This window comes from Equus przewalskii, chromosome 21, assembly GCF_037783145.1.
Source record: "Equus przewalskii isolate Varuska chromosome 21, EquPr2, whole genome shotgun sequence".
NCBI classification, from domain to species: Eukaryota; Metazoa; Chordata; class Mammalia; order Perissodactyla; family Equidae; genus Equus; species Equus przewalskii.
The window spans coordinates 17,680,636-17,702,576 of record NC_091851.1 but is presented as its reverse complement, the minus strand read 5'-3'; the positions used below and the strand labels follow the sequence as shown (position 1 = coordinate 17,702,576).

The window sequence follows — 21,941 nt, the reverse complement described above, 5'->3', positions numbered from 1 at the left end:
CAGATTTAATGAAGCAAAGTGTAACGCTTCATCGTAAATCACTACATCTACGCCCTCCCATCATATACTTGTAAAAATAAACTATGAGAGCAAAATTTAAGGAAATGTAAATGCTGAATAGAATCAGCTGGCTTTATCTGCAGCAGCTACCTGTTCTTGATCGTCTCTCATCAACCTGGCTTTCCCCGAGTTCCCAGAGGAACAGGACCCTCAAAATCACCTTAAACTCATTTAAACAAAAGCCATTCAAGAACATATACCCAATACAGACGCTGTGGAGCTACAGAATATCAAAGCCGTCTCAGCTGAATTCTATTCAGTGACCTTCTCTCTATTAAAAAAATTGGGGGGGGGGGGGGCGAAGAGCCTATTTCAGACGTAATCAGAAAGTGTTATGTTGCCTTCTAAGATTTTCAGTTAGTTCTTGACATGCTCCTTCTGACATTCTTTATTCTTTTTTTCTTGACAAAGGAGAGAAAAGGGTCGTGCTGCATCACGATCCCTCTGATAGGAGTAGAAATCCTTTACCTATTGATAGAAAGCTGTGGTTTCCTGGGCAGGGCAAGCTGTCTTGCTCAGGAAACTCTCTCGGGTTGCATCTCTGGGAATCATCTCTGGGAATCGGCCCGTAGTTAATCTGGCAGCTCCCCATTTATCTCTCTACTCACAGCTTGACATTTGACACAGACTTCTTTTAAAGAGATCTGGTGTAAAAATTCTAACCCTATTCTAGAATTGACTTTGCATTTCTTTTGCTTACCTAGGCAGAAAGAAAGAATCCCAGGATGTTTGCAGACTGGAAAAAAAAAAAAAAATAGAGCTGTTAGAAGAAAGGTGCTGTGAAAACTAGCAATGAAGTGAGAAGGTGATTTACAGCAGATAAACTGCGCACAGTTGCTCCTCCAACGCAGCCTCATGCTGACAAAAATCTTCTGGAGGTTCTCTCCTGGAACAAAACCATATGAGGAAGTCTCAATTCTGTCTACAGCTAAGACATACACAAAGTCAGTAACAACTCGGGTTTTTTCCTTGAATATTTCTCTTTGCTGTTCTGTAACTGAAGACATTATAAAAATTAAATTTTCTCTCTCTCAGCTCCACAAAGAAATTTGAGTTAAACACAAAAGGAAAGCAATTTCTGGCTTGTTTGTGGGTCTGTCAGTACTGCAGAATCTGAGGAGAAAAAGATAATTTAGTGGCAAATAATGCTCCTTCCCACTTCCTGAAGAGAAACATCCCAAGTGCACAAGAAAACTCTCCGTGTCAGAAGGCAGCAAAAACAGTGGTTCCTCCTTAACTAGCAGACCGTGCCCTAGTCAGGGAGAAGGCCCCCACCTCCATGCCAGGACAGCTTCACCAGCATGTAGGTGCCCACAATGCTGAAGGCGTGAGAGGGGGCCCATCGTGCAGTTGGGGTGGAAGGGGACACTGTGCCCAATGCCTGTCCTACCTGCCCACTGATTCCTAACCACCCTGGCCCCCTGTTACAAAGCTCTCCGGTTACAGGGAAGAAAACAAGGCGCCCTTTTCTTCCACCAACTCTCCATCCACCACAGCCCATAGGATGACACTCAGCCCCTCAGAGGGCACACAGACCCTCCCCAACAGGGCCATTGAGCAAGCACATTTTCTCACCAAAATACCCTGGATTCCTCCTGTGTCCCAGGCCTCAGGACTCTCCTCCAATCATTCTCTTTCCTTTCCCAATGGAGAACCACCTCCTCATTACTTCTGACCTTTATTATTTCTAGACAGATATGTGTGCTCTTGGTCATTCAACAATTCCATTGTCAATATAGTACTTTAATGTATGCTATTTTATTAATACACAAACAACCTTGCCTGACGACTGATATTATCATTCTTATCTATGGATAAAGAAGCTGAGGCTCAGACCCTCCAAGACAGCCCAGATCGCACCAGTCACCGGCAAAGCTGTCCCCAGATGGGTCTTCCACCACAGAGCAGGCTGCTCCCAGCTGCACCATGCTAGCTTCTCATTTTTCTCAGGTGCCGACTTCTTTATAGCCCATAATATTTTGAAGTGATTATTTCGTGCCTTGGAAGAGCTCATTTGTGAGACCTTAGCTGAAGCTTTAACACCAGGAAATGCTCATACTACTGTGGTTGGAGCTCGGTCTTACGGCTAGTCTATCCCAAGGTGCTCATCCCACAGTACAGTGTGAGGACAGGGGCTAGAGGTGGACAATGCTGACTGCGCTAAAGCCCCGGACAATGAGGCCCGTGAGGGGAGCCCTTTGGAGATGCATCAAGCTTGGCTTTTCAGACTCTGAGGGCGACATCTTCTGAGCACAACAGCAACAGTCATTGGAAAGGGCTGCTATGGACTGAATGCTTGTGTACCCCAAAATTCATACGTTGAAATCTAATCCCCAGTGTGATGGTATTTGGAGCTTGGGCCTTTGAGAGGTAGTTAGGTCATGAGGGTGGATCCCTCATGAATGGGATTAGTAGTGCCTTTATAAGAAGAGGCCAGAGAGCTGGCTCTCCCTGTTTCTGCCATGTGAGGATACAATGAGAAGTCAGCCATCTGCAAACCAGAAGAGGGTCTTCATCAAAGAACTGACCATGCTGGTACCCTGGTCTTGGAATTCCAGCCTCCAGAACCGGGAGAAACAAATTTCTGTTGTTTATAAGCCGCTCAGTTTATGGTATTTTCTTACAGCAGCCCAAACGGACTAAGACAGGGATAAGTATGAAATATTGAAGTACTGAGAACTTAGGCTCCAAGCACCATGCACAGTAGACGCTTTCTTCAAGGCAACCCTGTGAGCTGGACATCATGCCTCTTTTACAGATGGGAGTTGAAGGCTCAGGGAAGTTGAGTAACCAGCCAAGCCACAGAGCCAGAATTTGGACCCCACCTTCACAAGCCCGCCTTCCACTATGCCACTTCCTCACCTCACTTCAGGGACTCGAGAGAAACAAGAGCCCCCTGTGCAAGGCCACCGTCCCACTCATGGGGCTGGCCTCTGGCACTGCCCACAGGCCAAAGGACCAAGCTCTCGGCCAGAATGGAAGGGTCCAAAGTTTGTCCCCATTCTCTGAGTCAGCAAGAATGTGCCTGCCCTCCTGCCCAGAGCCCTTGACCCTTCTTGCCACTGAGCTTGGGTGGCCAAGCTTTCAGGGGGCAGCAGAGAAGGCTGTGTACTCACCCCTGAAAGAACATGTCTCAAGTTTGCCTTGGGTGGAACGGTACCAGGGATTCCTGCCATCCCACAATTATCCCATATTCACGACTGACTTAAGACACAAACAGAAGCTACCGTCTGCCACGTTGGCCCTTGGCTGGAATACACAGAGCTGAGCCATCTGTTGGGCGCTTTGCCCAAGTCTTGTCTCATTGTTGGCAGTCCGTGTTTATCTACAATGGGCCTCTCTAAGATGAGGGGAGGCTTTGCTAGAGGCCAGGGAAACACAGAATAGGAACTAGGCTCGTGTTTCCATCTCTCATTTTCCAAGATGCCTTTACAGCATCCTCAACCTCCTGACACTTGCTGACTATCAAAGCACTTCCCTTTCCCACAATTGTATTTGAAAACATCATAAAAGTAGGGCAGGTTGGGGAACTTGGAGAAGGGTCCCTGACAGCTGTGTAAGGAAGAGGACAGCCCACCATGTGTGGCCTGTGGGTCTTTCCACAGTCTCATGGGCAAAGCAGGACAGGGCTGTTCTTCCCACTTGCTGGAACCAAGAGGTGATGCTTCTTGCTGAAGGCAAAAAGAGCCAAGGCCTAGCATGTACTTCCATGAGACTCTGGCTCTCCTCTTTGGCACTCCCCCAGTTGAGGATACGTACAATGATATGCTGGCCTGGAACAACATAGACCAGGCACTAAGAGAATTACAGCGGTCACCTGGATTGTCATGCTATGCATTGAAATGTTGGGGACAGAGGCTTCTGACATAGTCCTCTCTCTGGACCTTGCCAGATACCCTTCCACGCTGCTGCTCCCATCAGGCCTCTCAGCCCTGCCGGGTCGCCCACCATGGAACTATCCAGAAAAGTGTGAGGAAAGCACTTGGCACTCCTGGTGTGGGAAGATGTCATGGTGGCCTCATCCTGTCTTCTGTACCAGTGGCTTAGTGACCCCTGCCGACCATGCCCCACTCCATACGTCTCCTCACCTTCATCACAGCTGCCAACTGTCTGCCAAAAGAAATAAAACTAAAAGCAGGATGAAGTTTACTTCCTATATCTTCCAGCATTCCTCCTCTAAACAAAGTGGAAAAAGAGCAACAACCAAAGAAAGAATCAAAGGGGAGAAAATGAGGGACAATGAGGAGATCCGATGACATCGTGAAGGTAGACCCGAGGAAATCCAGCACCAACTGCATAAAGCCCCTCCTGTCCCCAACACCGAAGGATCAAAACATGGAGCCCAGAGCTGGAGCCGTGGGATTCCTTCCCGAGTTACACTGCGACAGCCACAGGGAGGGCTCGTCGTTCTTCTATAATTGCAGAATTTAAGGCAGAGTTTATTGGGTGCTTTCATCCTCCTCAAGTCTTGCTGTGCTCTATTAAGTTTAGAAATTGTTAATATACTTTAAAAGGGGTACATTAAAAATTTTTTAATTAAGTTCTTAAATTCCTAAAGGCAAAAAGTTGGTGATACCATCTTTGTCTGAAAGTCACATTCACGATATGGAAAAGACCATTTGCTAGACTGAATCTCCCTTGGTCAAAGATTGTGTCTTGGGAGTGTGTGTGTCAGGATAAGCAGCTCCTTTGAAACGTTAACATATCTCAATCTGAATTTCACTCATAACATACCAAGGGTGACCATGTCCTCATGGAACAAAATATTTTTCTCCAAATCCTTTTTATGAGAAGTCAGTATCTTGGACACAATCTTCACTGCCATTGAAGAACATCTCTTAATAAGTAGAAATAGTTTTTCAGGAAAGAACCTGATGTTCTAAGTTCAATAACCTGCTTCAACACTGTGTCAAATTCCAGTATGGAGAGAATTTTTACTGAGATGGTAATTTTTTTGCAAGTTTTATGAGCTTTTTGTGGTTGTTGTTTTGGGGTTTTTTTGGTTGTTTTTTTTTTTGAGGAAGATTAGCCTTGAGCTAACGTCTGCCATCAATCCTCCTCTTTTTGCTGAGGAAGACTGGCCCTGAGCTAACATCCGTGCCCATCTTCCTCTACTTTATATGTGGGATGCCTACTACAGCATGGCTTGATGAGCGGTGCCATGTCTGCACCCGGGATCCGAACTGGTGAACTCCGGGCCGCCAAAGCGGAACGTGCACACTTAACCGCTGCGCCACTGGGCTGGCCCCCTATGAACTTTTTAAATCACAAATTTACAGGATGTCCAGTAGTCAGCAGTCTCTGATTTCAAATTTCTGCCAGAAAAATATAGTCTACAAATCAACTTGTCTAAAACAAAAGCCATTATTTTCAGCTGTTAATGTTGGTGTGAATGGCATAGGGTAAGACCGTGGGTGCAGGAATCACACTTCACAAGTTCGTATCTTCGTTCACTACTTGCTGACTGTCCAAACTTGGGCAATTCACTAAACCACAGTTTCCTCATCTTTAAAATGGGAATATTAATAGCACATTCCTCACAGACTTGTGAGGATTACCCAAGTTTGTAGACATAAGGAGATGATTGCAATGCTGAAAAAATGTTATCAATTATTTTTATGTTTTCAAACTGAGCAGATTATACTTGGAGAATGAAAAGTTTGTAAGTTAGTCAATTGATAGACTTTTCAGAGAATTAGATACCCTTGCTATTAAGAAGGCAAATCAGTGTCAATGATATTCTTCCTGTGTACTTTCATAGGATTGGATTGACATCTGGCCTATAGCCCATATCACTTTGATTTTTTTTTAAATAGGCTTTATTTTTCAGAAAAGTTTTAGACTTACAGAAAAATGGAGAAGCTAGTACAGAGGGTTCCCATATACCCGGTACCCAGTTTCCTGTATGGCTAACATCTTACCCTACTGTGGCATGTTTGTTACAGTTAATGAACCAATATTGATACATTAATGTTAGCTGAAGTCCATGCTTTCTTCAGATTTCCTTAGTTTTTACCTAATGTCCTTTTTCTGTTCTAGGATCCCATCCAGGATACCACATTGCATTTAGTCATCATGTCTCCTTGGGCTCCTCTCGGCTGCGACAGTCTCAGACTTTCCTTGTTTTTGATGACCCTGACAGTTTTCAACAGTATTGATCAGATGTACTGTAGGATGCCTCTTGACAGGAGTTTATCTGACATTTTTCTCATGATTAGACTGCAGTTGTGGGTTTTGGGGAGGAAAACAAGGAGGTAAAGTGTCATTTTCATCACATCATATAAAGGAAACACACTATCAACATGACATTTCCCTGCTGATGTTGACCTTGACCACCAGACTGAAGTAGGATTTGTCAGATGTCTCCACTGTAAAGTTACTCTCGCTCCTCCCCTGCCCTTTTTCCATACTGTGCTCTTTGGAAGAAAGTCACTAAGTGCAGCCTACACTTAAGGAGTGGAAATTTATGTGCTCCCTCTTTGAGGGCAAAGTATATACATGAATTATTTGCAATTCTTCTGCATTGCCTCTTCTATTTATTTATTTATTCAATAATTTATTTGTATAGGTATGGACCCATGGATATTTGTGTTACACTTTGGGTTATAATCCAATATCACTTTTTTTACTTTGTTGCTCACATTGTTCCAGCTTTGCACTGGGAGATCTTTCCATTGGTTCCTGTGTCTCTTTGACATACTCTCATCAATTTTTGTCATTGTTGTTGTTTTGTTCTGTTTTTATAGCACTTCCCTACTTTTAGGCACTACAAGATGCTCCAGACTCATCTTGTATATTTCCTGGTCCAGACCTAGAATCAGCCATTTCTCCAAGAAGCTCTATTTCTTTTACTGAAGAATGGCAGTAGGAACAAAGATTTAGGAGCTAGGTATGCTAGCTGCCACTGGGTGTCATTTCTTTTAGGTACTTTCACCTTACAGAGCAAGGAAATATATGTGTTCATACTAAGCCACATATATACACATATCTATAGGTATTTCTGTATGTAACTATCTGTATCTTTATTAAACTAAACATGAGTTCATACTGATGTCTCCAACTCTAATTCATTACCACATGGCTCCTTCTAGCCTCCTTGCTTATCTGTAATTTTCACTCCAAAAGTGAGAAATCTGGTCCCCACCATTTACTTAATTATTCAATTCCGACATACAGTCATGCACCACATAGTGATGTTTTGGTCAAGGATGGATTGTATGTATGACGGTGGTCCCATAAGATTAGTGCCATATAGCCTAAGTGTGTAGTAGGCTACACCACCTAGGTCCCTGTCAGTACACTCTATGATGTTCACACAACGATGAAACTGCCTAATGATGCACGTATCCCCGTCATTATGCGACGCGTGACTGTACATGTATGGCAGTATTGGAATCGTTGACCTGTACTCCCATGGGAAACAACTTTGTCAACTAGAGTATAGTGCTTCTGTGCAATTCCTTTCACCTTTAGGTTACAGACTCCACTCATTTCCAAAGTTACTTAGGTCAGCATCTTTTCCCCCATCCACTTCAATGAGGTTAGACATTGTAATTTTTTAACTGATAAACACACAATTAATACTATATCAATAATAAAGGAACTTTATATAATATATGTATGTGTGTATATACATACATATATATATATATATACACACATTTCACTTGCTTAGAAAAAAGCAAGCCACAGAAAAAGATAAAAGATTAGAATTTTATATAAATAAAAAATCTAATGTAAATCATCAATAAACTTTCCAAATTCCACATATTTTGTCTATTTTTACCAGGCTTGTCCAATATTGTTCATGCAACCCATCAAATGTTATCACCTTGGCTCCTGCCGTCTAAGAAAATTTTCCTCTTTCTACCACTGTCTTTGAATGTACCATTATTTTCTCCTAAGAAATAAACTTTAGATGCTTAACTATAGTAAGCCTTGACCCCAGCCTGGAACAAACCACACTGATTTGTTTGACTCCAGGCTGAATATTCTCTGTGTATGTATATTGCTTTTTTAATTTACAAATTAAACTAAATTTTTCCCTACCTTGCCATCTCTATCTCTCTATCTTTATAATACACACTTACACAAATCCTAATGACCATCAAATGGTAAGAGACTATCGTCTAAACTAACGCAAAATTATGTTGGGGATTTAGGGCATATATATGGCAACAAGAACATCAAACTTTAGGAATTTTTAGCTCCTAACAGTTTAAACGAAGAGAAACCTTAAATATATTGATTTTAAAATGTCATCCCTCAGGTGTCCTTGACTAACCAGCATTTTTCCTGAAAACACAGGAAATTCAAGATTAAATAAAGGTATCCTTGAAAATAATTCCTGCATTTCTCAAATGCAAACTAGGCAGGACAGATGCTAATTGACTACCTGCATCGTTTAAAAGGGAATTTCTGAGGCAATTTTAATGAAGTGGCAATTTTGCAGACAATGTAGAATTCAAAACCGCTAAGGAGATGTTAGGCACAAACACGCCGAGTGCATAAAACAGCATCTGGCAGTTTCCCTTTGGAGGCCTCCCGTGCCAGCATCTCACTTAGATTAAGAAGGAAGCCTCCTTTTTTCAGCAATCTTCTTAAATGCTTTAACTTGACACTATCTGAAAGTGATACTTAAGTGAAACCACGTTTAATTGCAGGAGTCTGTTCGCTGTTATTTCACCATTGCTTCTATTTTTCTCTAAGCTCTCAAAGACCCCATGGAAAATAAAATATTCCTTAATCGAAGTGCTTTCCTACTTAATGACTTTTTGCCCACCTGGGTCAACTATTTTGACACCAGCTGAAACATTGCCCATCGTATTAAAAGGTCAAGAAAAGCCAAAAATTACAACTCAGTTCTAAGAACTCAGCCTTTGGTTGTCTGTGTTTTTATCTCACTTACTCAAATGTAACTTCCTTGAGAGTCTAAATCTTGTCGGAGCCACTCTGTAACCACAGTATCTATTTCTCCACCTCAGTAATGTCTGAGTAATGAGTTAATGGAGTGCCTATGTGCCATTAAGCCCTGGGCTAGGGGCTGGAGGTACAGGCAGAGATGACACAGATGCTGCCTTCCAGGAGGTTGAATGAAGGACATGTGAATCAGTGATCATAAGACAGGGTGGCCAGGCTACAGAGGCTCCTGTTTACCAAGGAACTTTGTGCTGGATACTAAGCTGGTCCTCCATGTTCGTTATCACTCTTCCTCACAGCAACTCCATGATGCAGGGAGAGAGAATGAGACTGAGGTTCATAGCAGTTGAAGTGCACAGGTTTTCACAGCTGGTTGGTGGTCCAGTTGGGATTGAAAGCTGGGTCTTTTCACATCATGACAGAGGTTGCCACGGAGGTGCAGAGAAGGGAATGCAAAGCACTGTGAATAGAGGTGGGAGGCAGATTTGGTAAGGCATCATGAGCACCTCAGAAACGAGGAGAAATCGAGAAAGTTTATTTATAATGACTAACACTGACAGGAACTTTCGAAGTTATCTTGGACCAGCTTCCTTGACTTGCAAGACTGGCAGAGGGTCACTGAGACCTCCGTGAACATCTCCAGGGCCAGAGAGCTTATCCCCTCATGGGCTGGGAGCCCTGGGCATATTTTGATCTCATCATTTGTTCTACTGGGAAATCATTTATCAAAATTGCTTTATAAAGAGGAAGTAGGAAGCTCTGAGTTACCTGCATATGTAAGTGTATAAAATTCTTAACAAAGGCACAGAGAAATAAGATATTCTAGACGGTACTACTCAAAACAATATGCCATGATGAGTTGCCAAGGCCAGAAGAAAGACCTTTTGGGGATGCCTACCTGGAAAAAGCTGTGGACAATGGAATTCGGGTTGAGAAAGAAAAGTAAGAGAATACTAGATGCAAACTGAGGCTTTCAGTTCGGGTTGCCAATATTAGCTTGTTGAGAAAGAAGTGCCAGCGGGCCTGTAAAATTCAGGGGACTGATGTCCTGAGAGTAAGGCGGAAAGAACATCTGGCAACATCCACCAGGACAGAGGAATGTAGGGTCAGCAGGCAAGGAATCACTTTCTAATCTCCTGGTTCTTAATTTTCTCATCTGTATAACGAGGGACATGTTGCAGATCTTGCTTAATATCTTATAGTGGGTTTTAATTTTATTTTACATTATTTGATGCAAAAAATTGCCATTATTCTTTCCCCTAAATCTGATATAGCTCTTCCAAGTCTTCACCTTCCTGGATGGAGGAGCATTTTCTGTCAGTCACATTTTCTAGGAGTCTCTGGGTCTCATGGAGTCTAGAACATTCAGGTAAAGATGCCGTGATCTTCTACACACTTGGGTCCTTTTCGTGGGTCCATGGTTTGGGCCATCTTGAAGAAGCAACTTTCCCATTCTCCAGCCAAGCTTGGGATGGGATTTTTGAGAGAAATGAGGATCTGAGCTCTAGGGGCCCCTGTCTACCCCAGTTGAGGTCCAGCAACCCTTCAGAGAACATCAATGAGAGGCGTTTGCTGTCTGCAGTTCTCAGAGCTGGATCTTCATCTTGGGAAGCAATGAAAACCTCTTTCCTCTTTCATTAGGCCCATTTGTACCTCTCCCAACTTTTGGTTTCTCCCTCCCCACCGCACATGGAATCCATTGCCGTTATATACTTAATTTTTCTATCACATGAGCCTTGGGTGAAGGATGTCTTCTGGGTGTCTAAAAAATTCTGCTTTTGACCATGTGTCAGTTCATCTCCGGCTGTGTGTTAGACATGGTATTTGTAAAATACTTGTTGAAATAATTTGAAGCCAAGGATAATGTTACCTTCCTCTCAAGTGGATTTGATTTGCCTTTGCAAAGGACCTTGGGGAAGCAGCAATCCAAGATGACATTATTTCAAGTACAGGGCTCTTTACAAAGCCGTGTAGAAAGAATTAAATATTTTAACAATTGATATAACTGTGCAGGTGTCTCCCAAAGGAATATCAGCTCTGAATGCCCTCAACACTTAGAAAGGTTAAATACTTGTTAATATGGCTATGTAACTGATTGCCCCCAAATTTAGGATTGAAAACAACAGCCCTCATTTATTATCTCTCATGATTTTGGTGAGTCAGGAATTCAGAGGCAGCTCACTTGGGTGGTTCAAAGTCTCTCATGATGTTGTAGTCAATTGTCAGCTGGGGCTGGTGGCCCCACTTCCAAGGGGGTTCACTTACAAGGCTGGCAAGTTGGTGCTGGTTTTTGGCAGGAGGCCTCAGGTATTCCTCATGTGGATCTTTCTACAGAGAGGCTTGAGTGTCCTCACAGAGTGCTGGCCAGCTTCCCCAGAAAGAGTGATCCAAGAGATCAAGGCAAGAGCTGTACTGCCTTTTGTGACCTAGCCTTGGAATTCATAAGCTGTCACTTCTACCAAATTCTATTGGTCACCCAGGACCAGCCCTGATTTGATATGGAGGGAACCAGCAAGGTTGTGAATACCAGGTGGGGGGATCACTGTGGGCTGTCATGGAGAATGACTACCACATGGAGAAATGAGGACTCAATCGGAGGTCTGTCTGAGGCAAAGCCCTTGGACCTCACCAAGCTGCCTTCCCCAAGCAACCTGTTTAATTTGGCGGTCCTTCTGAAAGGGATATCACCTTCAGCCTGCAACAGCATGGCGTAGATAAACTGCTTACATTAAGAATGTCCTGAGAGAGGCAGAGAAGCCTGGGTCCCGGGGCACGGAATAAGGTGAGAGAAACGGGGGCACTGAGCAGAGAATGAGTCCAAGGGTTGGGAGGGGCCAGTTAACCACCACCCACGGTACATCTTGCTTTCTGCTGCCTCCGGTGTCAGAAAGTCTCTGTGGGTGAAACCCTGAGCACTTTCCTATAACATTAAAAATCCTCCTGCAAAGCTTCCACTTACAGGTTTGGATTTTCTTAGGTAGTGCCAAGTTTTCAGAATAGAAACCGACTTGTTTCTGCCCCAGGAAGTCTGCAACCTACTGGGTTTAAACAGAGCCTCAAGAAACCATCAGTCCTTGTCAGTCCCCCAGGATCTGCAGAACAGCGTCTCGGTTGGAAACAAGGCAGTGAGCAGCTTGCTGTTTTTCTCTTTTTCTTCCAGTTTATTCTATATTGACATTTACTAAGTGTTTCTTTGGTGGTGTCTCTATGCTCTTTATTTAAACTCTGAAAATTGAAGCCCTGTGGCTTTCATAGGAAATAACTGTTGACTCATTGTGGTAAGATATGTAAATATTGTTTGAAATTCTCACGACAACAACCACCAGGATCATTGTTCCAAGGTATAATTTCTATTATTTTGAAAGACAGGCCTCAAGTTGGGATCTAGGAAGAGCAGCTAGTTCCTTGGAGGGCTTAGCACTCACCAGTAAGTTTTTCTTCTTCATTCTTCCTTCCTGCCACACTCCTTTATCATCCTCCCTTTATTTCTTCCTTGGTTGTTGTTGATGCTAATGTTACCAGTAAGTGACCCTGGGATGCATCGCTTGATGAATAACCATTGTTTGCCTGCTTGTTTCGCTATTTTCAAGCTGTTTTCATCAAGAGCTCATTTAGTGCAGGTTATAACTTTGTAAAGTAGATAGCGCAAGCTTCATCCCCATTTTACAGATGATGAAGACAAAGCCCCACAGATCTGAGGTACTGAAGGCTGCTTAGATCTGGGGGGGGGGGGGGCTGCTCCCTCCCCAACAGCGTGTCTCCCTCCTTTAGGATTATCCCATCCCACCTGGGCCTGGAAAACCTAAGACACTTTATGAACACACTTCTTCATCTATGAAAGTCATGCTAGGAAAAAAAACTACCCCAGACACAGATGTGCATTGAGGGACTGGTGGGCTCTCTGTTATTTTATTTTATTATTTTTTTAAGATTTTATTTTTCCTTTTTCTCCCAAAGCCCCCCATACATAGTTGTGTATTTTTAGTTGTGGGTCCTTCTAGTTGTGGCATGTGGGATGCTGCCTCAGCATGGCCTGATGAGTGGTGCCATGTCTGCGCCCAGGATTCGAACTGGTGAAACCCTGGGCCGCCGAAGCAGAGCAAGTGAACTTAACCAGTCGGCCACGGGGCTGGCCCCTCTCTGTTATTTTTAAAAATTATTTAAATCATTTTTTCTTTTTAATTAAAAGAAAGGGTCAAACATAGAGAGGATTACAGAAAACAATTTAAGAACCAACCAGATTTATCGGAGTTGATACTTTGCCATAGATGCTTGAAGTCTATCCATCTGTCTCTCTCTTATGAAATATAATGTTACAGAGAGCTCATTCTCTCCCTCCTCACCCTTCCTTGTCTCCCTCCCAAGCCTGCCCCATCCCGAATGGTGCGTCATTCCACTGCATGTTGCTCTACCATTATACACAAGAATGAGTCATACATCCTATGCCATCATCTTTGTGTTTTGGAAGAACTGGCATGAATAGTTTCCTTCTGCATAAACCCATTTTAGGCTTACTTCTGAATGATGGCCCAGGCTGCGCTGGCTTTTGCGAATGTCTCCTCCTCTGGTTGTGCCTGGGGCAGCTCAGGAAGAGTATGGGGACCATCCAGGACGTTAGCAGCTCCTACTGTGGCAAGCACCGGTCTCCATGACTGCAGTTCCCTCCCAGAGGCAGAAAGCAGGGAACTAAGCTTCCATGTGGACTAAATTTCATGGCCACCGCCCAGGAGGGTTGGAAGAGCTGATGACGTCCCAGGACAGGCTGGAACTTGAGCCCAGCATTTTACAGAGGGAAACCAGGCCCAGAGAAGGAATGATTTTCTTAATGTCACACTTCCAGAAGTCAGGAAAGCAGAGACCAGCTCAGGACTCATGATACCTTTGCCCTAACCTCAAGGCCTTATCCAGTCTTACCCTTCATCCCGCAAACAACTGGCCATCAACTGGGCGATTTTCTTGCCTCTGCTCCCCCATGGGAAATGCCAGCCGACTGTAAACGCCCATGCCCTGAGAGCCTGGCAAGCTGCATGGCACTTACGTCTGCTGTCTCTGGGAAACAGCACTGACTCCAGAGTTTGCGAGGCGATCAAGTCGAAGAGCTGAAGAACGGCCTCAAGATCTTTTTGCCCAGAGCGCCCTCTGGTGGCCAACTGGATGGCAACCATTCTCCTTCACTGTGTGAGATGCTAAGTGGTTGGAGCCAGAGTCTTGTTTTCACTGTTCCTCTTGGGACTTGCTCCTCCCCAGTTAATGCGCTCTGGTGTCCACTCTGTACAACACATATTTACTTCTTACTGCATCCCTGGAATAACTGACTCCCGGCCAATATTGTTTCTCTGTATGAGTCACACTGAGACTGGAGCTGAGGGAACTCAAGACAACAAGGCACGGTTCACGCCCCTGAGGAATGTAAGTTTCATCGGGCTTGAGACAGGCACGCAAGCAGCTGAGCAGAATCAGAGCCAGAGGGGCCAAGACTGGACGAAAGCGAGCAAAGGGCTAGGGGACACAGCCAAAACAGGAGCGAGTGGCAGCCACAGAGATGCAGGAGGCCTTTCTGGGGAAACTGGTGTCTGAGTTCTCAAGGAGAAGCGGGATTTCTGAATGGGGGAGGGGCGAGGGCAGGGAGGGACGGGGCGTGGCCAATCTCTCCCTGTTTCACCTTCTCCTGTGGCCTTTCTCTGTTTCCCTCCCTCCTTACTCACCACGGTCCCAATACCTCTCCGAATCACCGCTACCCAAAGTGCCCACTTTCCAGGAGAGAGCCGGACCAGTCCCTGGGCGTCTTCCAACAGACCTCCCCTCTCTCCCCGTGCCACGTCTCCTACGGTTCCTCGGGCGCCCACCCCTCGTGCCCTCCACCCTGCATTGACCAGCTGGATTCCTGAAACCTGCATTGGCCTGTGTACAGTTTGGGCACTGTCTGAATCAATAACGGGAAAACGGTTCCTGAACAGGAGCAGCGGGGAATTAGAAAAATCTAACGAAGCCTGATTGTAAAGTCCTGGAAGGGAGACAAAAAGGGGCCTTTCCTATGGGTCGAATGGGACCTACAGAGAGGGTGACTCCCGGAGAATTCAGAGGAGGGAACAAAGAGTTCACTCTGGGGCCATGGTGGCAGGTAGCGGTTAGAAGCTGGAGAAAGGAGGGAATGGAACTCCAATGGCAATGACAATAACTTCCTGACAAGAATGACAGGAGGAAGCTGGGAGCAAAGACAGGAGTGCTTGGGGCATGTTTGAAGGAGGGCTCTTGGCTTATCTTACCTGGATTGGAGGGTTGAGGTATATTTGTCTTTTACGAGGCCTAAAGATGGTTTTTCTTAGGGCAGAGGGGAGCCATTGAGGGTTAGGGACCAGGAGAGTGGCGTGATGAAAGGTATCTTGGCATAGATCCATAAACAAATGTTTCCTTCCCACACTGGTTTCTGTGACAAGGCCTCAGACTGCGGTTCCTGCAGGAGCCCCATGTGCCTGCCTGGGTACCACCCCTGCAGGTAGGAGCTGCTCTCCTGCCCTCAGTGTCCCCCTGCAGTTTTCAGCCTTTCTGCTACTCGAGCGAGTGAGGAAGCTGGCCACGGACCTCACCCAGAGAGAGTGAACTTGAGGCCAGCTGGACACTTGAGGGAAGGAGACCAGCCATGGAACAGGGGTGTGGGTCCCAGGCCTCTTGGGCTTTACCTGAATCTGCCACCTGCCAGCTGAGGGGTCTTTAAGCAAACCCTGTGTCCTCTCGGTCTTGGGGACCTGCTGGCAGCCATGCCACCCTCTCCCTGTCACCCAAGCAGCTTGGCCTTTCACTTGGGTTCCAGATGCAAATGCAGAGTTTGCTGGAGACTTGGTGTTCTCTGAGAAGCTAAAGTGGGCCACAGTGCTCAGATGTCCAAGTCAGTCTATTCCTATAATTAAAAAACAATGATAACAATAATCATAGCATCTACTGAGCAAGTACTACATACAAGGCACTCTGCTAAGCCCTCTAAATACACAAGCTATTTTCATCCTTACAATAAACCTGTGATGTAGGTATTATGATGCCCACTTTGGAGATGAGGTTAATGAAGGTGAAGTGACTTGTCCGAGAAAGTCCCAAAATTGGGATTTGAATCCTCTAACTCCAGAACCCAAGTCCTCAGCCCCTGTGGCAGTGATTCTAAAGGGTCCACCCTCCACCCTTCACGCAGGCTGAGCTCCATTTGTCCATGTGTACAGCCTGCTGGGCCACATGCACAGGTCTGCTGACTCTCCTCCAGCTGTAGCCTGGCTTCACACCTTCCTGGATAAATAATGCCACAGCTGCAAAAACCTAACAGCCAAGTTCAGCTGTGGGTGGAAAGCACACTTTAGTGGCTGGAGCCCAGAGGTGGCTTCCATTTGTCCCGAGTATTTGAGGTGGCTGTGGGGAGCATGGAAGAAGGCCAAAGCAGAAGGTGTTTGGTAAGGAATGCTATTATTTCTCCTTCGAGAGATTCATTTGCTCAGGGAACAATTCACGATTATTTGCAATTGGCATCTAGTTTCTATGCAAAAGAGAGGCAGAAAACGGCAGAGTGGTCTCTGAAGCTAACAGTCCTGATGCTCGTCTTGGCTCTCCTTCTCCCTAGTTGGGTCAACTTGGGCAAATCACTTCACCTCTCTGAGACTCAGTTTCCTCGTGTGTTAAATGGGTATGCTACAGAACCACTTCATAGATCGAGCGAGATGATCCCTAATAGATCCTTAACACAGGGGCTCAGCAAGCGGGAGCTATTATTAATAAAATAGATGCACCCAAATTATTTGAAACACCTTTAATCTATTTGGATTAATTACTGAAATCCACAATGCCTGATCAAAACTAATTGGTTGCTCGATGTAAGAATTTATAGAGCATTAGTGTGGAAAAAAATGCGGTTCCTTAGTTTTCAGCACACCTAGGAAAAAGCTGCTTTAATCTGCCCAGGCTGCTACAACAGAATATCATAGACAAGGTGGCTTAAACAACCGAAATTTATTCCTTGGAGTTCTAGAGGCTGGAAAGTCCAAGATCAAGATCTGGCAGTCCTCACTTTCTGGTGAGGGCTCTCTTCCTGGCTTGAAGACAGACGCCTTCTCACTGTGTCCTCACGTGATGGAGAGAGAGGGGAACTGATGTCTCTCCTTACACGGGCACTAATCCCATCATGAGAGTTCCACCCTCATGACCTCCTCTAAATCTAATCACCTCTCAAAGGTCCCCCTCCACATACCATCACATTGAGGGGTAAGCCCTCAACACACGAATTTTGTGGGACACAGTTCATCCTAATCCTTGGCATTCCTGAGGGTGGCATCTCCCTAAGGTGCCTTCATGCCACCTGGGGCTTCTGAGAGCAGGAACCAAATGGAATTTGGTGAGTTTTATTGTGGCATCTTCCTACCTTCCTGAAGGGTCTCCTTGGAGACATGGCTCCTGACTTCTTTGAGGTCTAAAATGGTCATCTTTGAGAGTTAGATAATTAGCATGCATCCTCTCCTCACACAAGGGTGAATATATTTGCAGGGACTTTGTGGGCTTGCGGGGCCTCACGTGGAGAAACCCTGCAGGGTCGGCTCTGATCTGAGCACTGTGGAGCCCTGCAGAGCCTGACAGGGCCTTGAGTCCAGAGAGCAGCTGAGCTTGTGGGTGAGCCCCCAGGCAATCCCTTCCAGCCTCCTCTCTCTCCTGTCTGATCCCCCCAAATTCTGAGAGTCTGTCTGTCCATCTGACAGGCAGCTGGTGACCAGTAGGTTGGTCATCAGTAGGTCAGGTGGGCCACGCTGCTCGGCCAATCAGGATCATCTGGCAGTTGGGCCCTTGGAGACAGAATCAGTTAAACTGACAGAGCCTCCACCAGGTGGCCCAGTGTCTCAGTGAGTCAGGGCTGTTTGTTCATCCAGGCTCAGTCAGGAGGGCAGTTCGGGAATGTTCGTGGTCAGGGAGGCGGTGAAAGGTCAGCAGGTCAGGGCACGCAGGGACAAAATGTGTGCCTGCCCTCAGCCTTGGAGAAGTCCAGACACCTGGCTGCTTGTGGGCAGGCAGAGGAGTTTGCGAGGATGGGAAACTCAGTCTCTGCCTGGTAAAAGGTGACAGCACTCAGCGGGGCTAGGCAAGATGAGCGCCCCTCCTGGGCCAGGCTTTCTCTCAGGGGTTGGACTCTCTCCTGTGACCTGAGGGCAGGCCTCCTTCGGAGCACCCTGGGAATAGGTTGGGGACCTGGGAAGAAGCAGGAGGAGGCGCTCTGGGCACAGGGATTAGGGCAGGATCCTGGGATCCGAGTTGTTGGGGTCAAGAGGGGGCTGCCTGTCCCCAGGGGAATGAGAATAGCACTCACTGTGGTTGATGTTGGAGGTCACATCTGAACCCTGGTTTTGGTTGTACCAAATTGCCGCTGGTGGGCACAGGTGAAGATGCCACGGGAGCTGTGGCCTGGATAGGGAGGGACTCCCGGTGCTGAGGTCAGATTCAGACTTAGAGCCCCACCGTGTGTCCTCCAAAACATGCCCTTGGAGAGTGGACTGCAGGGGCCTTAATACTCCTGGGCCACATCCCCGTTCTGACGTGACAACAAAGCCACCCCATGCAAGTGACATCACTCTTTATGCATCTGGTTCCTTATATTTAAATAGACAGAACAGCCTTTCAGGGGCTTGCATGTATTCAGAACAGCTCCTTTCTGAGCAGCCAGGCTGCATCCTCCTGTTGGGGCTACCCCCGGGGAATGGACACCCTCCTTCTGATCCATCGGGGGCCCCAGGGCTGGTGTGTGGTGCTCAGGAGGATGTTGCCTCTTCCCTGACAGCCTGAGTCACCGTGGCCTCCAGGAGCTTGGTGAGGCAATCGATGGACACGCAGACAGGTCACCCAGGGCTTCCTCCTCGTTCCTTTCCTGACTGTCAGCCAGATGCCCTTTATGTTTTGTTTTTAAGTTACTAGAGAAAGACATGTAATATAGAAAACACTATCACTTTAATAATTTATTTCAATTGAAAGGAAAACTGACACAGTTGGGCTATTTGATGGGGAAATGCCTCCCTCTGACTCCAGTGACAGGCTGAGTTTGGGGTTAAGAATTGGATCTGGGAGTGGGAAGAGGCTCTGTGGATACAGGAAGGAGATGAAGATAAGGTTTGGGCTGAGCTGTGCATTCTAGATGCCTCCATCTGACCCTCACTCCAGCCACCTGATTAATCCGTGGTAAAGACAGGACCAGAATGAGCTCGCTCTTCTCTTGAAATGGCTCCAATGGTCCACACAGAGGGGGGAGCATGTGGTATTGGAAGGTCAGCTCTGGGCCACACTGCTGGGCTCCAACTCCAGCTCCCTCATCAGGGACCCTGTGGCCTTGAGCACTTATGTCACTTCTCTGTGCATCTGCTTCCTACTCTGTAAAGTGGGGTGATGATAGCATCGCGGCATGGGAGTAAGTCAGGGATCTGGAGTTAATTGCTGTAGTGGGCTTAGAGCACTGCCTGGCCCCAGGAAGCACCCACACAGGGCGGCAGGTTGTGTAAAGGAATTAAGCATGCACAGAGCATCCTGGCAGCAGGGCAGACACATGCCAGTCAGAGGTGACCTGGGAGCCATCCCTGGACATGGAGATATGGGGCTCTGTCCTCTGTGCAAAGAGATCCCATTCGAAATGTCTTCGGGCACAGTGGGAGAGTGAAGGGAGCGCAGCCAGGACGGGATGGCCAGAGGGCCTCTTAGCCACTGGGCCTGGTGGGGCCAGTGCCCAGGCCACAAACTTATGGGGCCCGTGAAAATAGTTTCCTGAGCTGGTCAGAGGAATCCCCTGGGCACTCAGCTAAAGGGGAGGGTTTTACTGAGCACGTACCCAGATCCCAGCACAGATGCAGACAGACGACAGACACACTGAGACACTCCCACATTCAGACACAACCCTGCTCTCCTCCCTGCAGCCCAGAAGGGGCATGAGGACATTGGAGGGGCTGATATGCTGACAAGCTCCCCTGGGGACAAGGAGAGGGGACCAGCACCCCTTCCCCCAGCACCTCTCTGCTCCACACAGACAAGGACAGAGGCCCAGCTCTGAGGCCCCTGACAGGGCCATGGTCACACAGAGAACCGGACACACCCACCACCTGGACCTGGGGCTGAGAGGCTCAGAGGAGGTGACAGGACTGAAGGATCGGGTCACCAAGCTCCACAGACTCAGAGGGTCCTGCAGGTTCCCCGGCCCCTCCCACCAGCCTGCTCCTGCACTGCTCACTCCTCGGAGGGTCTTCAGTGGACAGGTAAGGCCTGAGCACTCACCTGGCTCCCCCATTGTGCAGATGGGCAGCCACTCTGCTCTAGGGACCAATTTTCCCAGATAAAATGCCGGATTCCCACCATCCCAGGCTGCCTTAGGATGCACAGCACCCCTTGCCCCTCAGCCCACCTAGCTTGGGCTCTGCAGTTTAGATAACAGAAATACACTCACTTGCTTTTCTGCCCCTTAGGGAGCCAGAGTCGTGGAAACAAAATGCAACTTCTGTTAACCTGTTGGTTGTGATATGATTTCTTATAATACTCATATGTTTGAAAGACCTAATTCTAAGAAAACGGGAGGCATTGCAAACATAACAGTCAGCAGGTAGTCCTCAGAACCGAGCTTGTTCTTGCTGATTCTGCTCTAGCTCGTGCTCAACTGAGCTGCAGGTATCAGGTGGTCAGACTCTCAGAGGGACCGTCAGGGAGGGGACTCCTGAAGGCTGGACCCATGCAACTCCTGCCCGAGCCAGTAGCCCCGGCCACGCTGCCTGGGGAGGGGAGGTGACTCAGGCCTGGCTGTGGGATCTCCTCTCCCTACCGCCTGACCGTCCATCTTAGCCTCTCACTTGGGACAGAAAATGACGAACAGAGAACAAGACCCCAGAGAACCAACAGTCAACAGGATCACGAAAGCCTTTCACTTCTCCTTTTGCCAGTTCACAGGTGTGGTGGACCCACTTTGGATGCTGAGGGAGCTGAAGGAGGCGGCTGCGTGGCTGGCTCTCTCCTCCCAGAAGGGGGGACGGTGCCCTTCCTGTGGCCTCAGCTTCCGTCTCCCACACTGAGGGAGGCCGTGGGTGCCCAGATGCCACCTCCCACTGGGGGCAGGACAGGACTTGGCTGACCCGGGGGAGATTCTGCATCTTCCAGCCTCTCCTGGGAACTTCTGCCCAGCAGGGCTGCCCCCTGCTGCCACCTGGTCTTAGGCCCTCACGTCCTGCAGAAAAAGGCCTGGACTCAGAGAGAAAGCTGGAATCTGGATGCAGCCCCTGCCCATCTGGCTGGGTCCACTTCCTGAGTTCTTGGACCTCAGGCTTCTCCTCCTCCTCCTGAGCAGTGAGGCCCAGGGACAGTCTGAGAGCAGGGCAGGGAGCTGGGAGGGGAGGAAGCTCAAGAGCCAGGATTTAGCTGATAATGCCCAGCAGAGGCCTGAGTTCAAGGGCCACTTGGGGCCCCTGCTGGCTGTGTGTTCTCGGGCAAGTTTCATGAACTACTCTGTGCCTTTGTGCTCCTCAAAGGGTGATAACAAGAGAACCGAGGCCAACACCATGTGGGGGTCTCTACTGATCCCTGTGCAAAGACCCATGCGGGATATGGGGCTCTGGGTAGGGCTCTCCTCCTCGCAATGTGCTGCTGGGGAGACGTGGAGCAGGGTAACCTCTCAGAGCCTGGCCATCCCCGTCTTCATGCCTCTGTCTGGAGGGTCAAATGAGGTAAAGGTCAAAGGCTTCCACAGCCCCCCAGCTGGATGTGCTGAATTCCCTGCAGACTCTCCAGGTCAGAGTCCTCTGACGTGACCAGTGGGTCCACCACCCATGTGAGACTCAGCAGGTGAGCTTCTTGGGGAGCTTGTCTGGTTTTGTTTTTAATCACAGGAAACAGAAGTATGTGACTGGGCTGCATTTACCCTCACATTGTAACCAAGTTGTAACCACCTGGAGATGAAGTGAAGGCCCATGTTCAAACCC

At 47.3% G+C, this 21,941-nt stretch overlaps 1 long non-coding RNA gene across 2 annotated transcripts; it reads right to left on the bottom strand.

Moving 5' to 3' along the window:
• Positions 1-5,861: 5,861 nt before the first annotated feature.
• Positions 5,862-11,384, bottom strand: LOC103559711 (uncharacterized). Of its 2 annotated transcripts, XR_011530991.1 has the most exons (3): positions 11,245-11,384; positions 9,217-9,439; positions 5,862-6,279 (listed from the first exon to the last, which is right to left on the bottom strand). It is a non-coding gene; the product is annotated as an uncharacterized lncRNA (long non-coding RNA). The 2 variants fall into 2 exon arrangements; XR_011530990.1 differs by lacking the exon at positions 5,862-6,279 and having other exon boundaries at positions 7,760-9,439.
• Between the last annotated feature and the right edge of the window lie 10,557 nt (positions 11,385-21,941).